This window comes from Montipora capricornis, chromosome 12, assembly GCF_036669925.1.
Source record: "Montipora capricornis isolate CH-2021 chromosome 12, ASM3666992v2, whole genome shotgun sequence".
Taxonomy (NCBI): domain Eukaryota; kingdom Metazoa; phylum Cnidaria; class Anthozoa; order Scleractinia; family Acroporidae; genus Montipora; species Montipora capricornis.
This window is the reverse complement of record NC_090894.1, coordinates 33,564,938-33,568,351: the sequence shown is the minus strand read 5'-3', so window position 1 is coordinate 33,568,351 and position 3,414 is coordinate 33,564,938.

Genomic DNA, 3,414 nt, shown 5'->3' with positions numbered 1-3,414 from the left:
TTGTTCAGAAAATTGAGACCATAGGTTCCAAGCTCGACAACATGGCGCAAGGGCTGCCATCCCCTCCCAATCACCACGCCCCAGTACCGCCTTCCCCGTTCAGCAAATTCAACCCCCTTACGGAGGAGAAGGTTTGCAAACTCATCAGAAGCAGTGCAAAGAAAAGCTGCACTCTGGACCCCATGCCGACCCCCCCCCCCCCCCCCCCCAGTGATTGATTGCATCGACTTTTACCGATCTTGACGAAAATGATCAATCTATCACTCGAGTCTGGGTTGTTCGCGGATGACTGGAAGTGCGCACTCGTTCTCCCACTACTGAAGAAGCCTGGGCTAGACCTCCTATACAAGAACTACAGACCTGTTAGCAACCTGCAGTACGTTTCAAAGCTGGTTGAGAAGGCGGTGTTTGAACAGATACACACCCATATGATGACTCACTCACTATATCCAGAGTTTCAATCACGGAAACGGCTCTTGTTAAAGTTACGAACGATATTCTCATGAAAATGAACACTCAAGAGGTCACGTTGCTGGTCATCATGCTTGATCTTAGCGCCGCTTTTGATATGGTCAATCACAACATTCTGCTAAAACGTCTGAACGAGGAGCTTGGGATATGTGGAGTGGCCTTAGAATGGTTTAAGTCGTACTTAGTCAACAGAGGTCAGCGAGTCTCCGTCATGGGATCTCTCTCAGAGCGCTTCAGCTTGGACTGTGGTGTCCCACAAGGGTCCTTTCTGGGCCCCTTGCTTTTTGTTATCTATGCATCCAAGCTATTCACGGTTGTTGGGGATCAGCTTCCACACGCACACTGCTACGCTGATGACACGCAAATCTACCTGAGCTTCAAGCCTAACAGTAACACGTCCCAGGAGGATGCAGCTCGTTCGATGGAATGTTGTATCGAGAAAATCAGGCGCTGGCTGATCCAGGAGAGACTCCTTATTAATGATGATAAGACCGAGTTTATGATTATTGGAACTCGGCAGCAACTTTGTAAATTGCAGGCTATGAACATTTAAGTAAGTAGTTCGGAGATTAGACCTAGCTCGCGAGTTCGAAATCTAGGTTGCTGTCTGGACCCCAACCTGCATATGTGTGACCACATCACAAACGTATGTAAGACAGCTTTTTACCACTTACACAATATCAGACGCATTGAGACTTTAAGTATCTATCGGTTAGGTTAAGATGTTGGTCATCTGCACCCTCCATCAGTCTCCTGAGAATGAAGCTCTGTTGGGCACAGCTCCGGCCTCTGCGGAAGCCGGCCTGGTTGCATCTCAGTACTGGGTCAACATGCGGTGTTATTCTGTTGAGGAGCACTCGATTGTAAACCTTGGCTGCAATGGACATAAGTGTTATGCCTTTGTAGTTGGTCAACTCATACAGGTTTCCCTTCTTAGGCAGAGGAAGTATTATGTTGGTAATCCATTACTTAGGTGGAATCCGTTTGGTGTACACGGCGTCGCAGATGTGGTACAGGATTTCTTCAAGTTGTTCACCGCCATATTTAAGTGCATCTGCCGTTATTGATGTATCGCAGCCTGGAGACTTCCCTGATTCCAGTTGTTTAACGGCTGTTCTGATCTCGGCGTGAGTGATGTTGCCAGTTTTTATCGGCAAGTCTTCGTCGGCTGGTGGTGGGCCGATGTTAGAGTTGGTACTCTGGTTGTTGAAGAGCTTTTCGAAGTACTGGCGCCATTCAGACAGCAGTTCTTCAGTCTTGTGCCATCAACCTTCTTTACTTTTGGCGGCGGCATTTGACTTTCCTTTATCGGAGAGTTCATTGGCCACTCTCCAAACGACGTTGTAATGGTTCTTCTCTGCTGCATGCTTGAGTTCGTCAAGCTTGTTCTCCAGATGTTTCCTTTCATCCTCCTCATATGCCTTGTTTAGTTGTTTGTTCAGATCTTTTCACCTTTGTTTGATTTCTTGTGTCGGTTTGTCGTGAAAGATAAGCTTGGCTTGGTTGCGTTCTTCACGCAGCTGGTCGGTTGTGTTGCTGACCCAGTCTGGTGACCTTTTGGGTTTGATAGAACCAACAACCTTTACTGCCGCTTCTTCCATGCTTTCCTGGAATTTATCATACACGTTATTCTGAAATGGCCGCCATTCTAGTAATCTTTTGTTTCCAAAACGGCTCTTATGGCCTCGCTTTCAAACGTAAAATTCAAAAGAATATTTAACCTTGAACGAGGCCATAAGGGCCAATTTGTATCGGAAAACAAAAGAGCACAAAAATGGGGGGCAATTTTGGAATAAGGTGTATAGGTGTCTTGCACATCATTGTCAGGAAGAAGAGCTATCAGAGGTTCGAAGCTGTTCTTCCTGGTAAGCCACTGGTTCTTCCCTGTAAGCCCGGGTTGTGTTCCAGCTTTTTCCAATCAAACCTGTTGCGCTTAACTGAATTATCGTTGAATTAACACCCTGTATACGCAGGCTGATCTTAATGGTTACGCTAAAAATGCAGTGGTCAGAACCTAGTTCAACTGTCCTGTAAGCTCTGCATTTCCTAGCTGAGTTGAGCCACTTGGCATTGACGATGATGTGGTCAAGTTGGCTACGGAAGGTTAAGAATCGAACATTTCCTTTGCGACTTCAAGCGTTTTCATGAATCAATCTTGTTTGTACGTGCTTACATTCAATAAAAGCAGTTTTATTTGCATCTTTTGGATGGACCATGCGGAGTGTGGAAATTGCAAAGTGTGGATAACGTCGAGTGTATGGAAAACGAGGAGTGTGTGGAAAATTCGGAGTATGTCACGGGAACACGACTGAAAAGAGTAGCAAATGTTTAACGATAGTGAAATTCTTAAAAATAGCACAATTCCTATCAAGAAAATCGTGATGTTGTCTGTTTAATGTTACTTCTTGATTGATTGCGTGGTGGGATTCTGTTATCATCTGTCATCAACTTTTGATATAAAAACAAAACTCATCCGGACGGGCGGTCGCTTTATAGAGGTGGCCGCTTAAATGGAATTATATCGAATTACACTGTGATTTCTGGCCGTTTAATACGATGGAAGGCTTCGTTACCTGACCGCTAATAGGGGTTCAACTGTAGTATTTTACAAGGAAAAATATCATGAAAGATACTTTCTTGTCTGAACAATCTAAATAATAACCTTTTATGGTTTTAAACCTTCGGCTTCCCAGTGGCAATCCGGAAATGAAGGCAAGAGGTGTAATATTCTCTTGTTCATCGCTGTTCAATTGCACTTGGTGGAAAAAAAATCGACTTTAAAGGAGGCTTAGGTTGCTACAATAGCTCTTAGAGCAGACACAGATTACTCGACGGATACTTTCTCCTGCGAATTCAGTCTGAGAACGCAGTAATTCAAAGAAGGGAAGTGGTGTGTGCGTTGGAAAGTCCGTGGGACCTTTTCCGATTACCTAACATGCATGT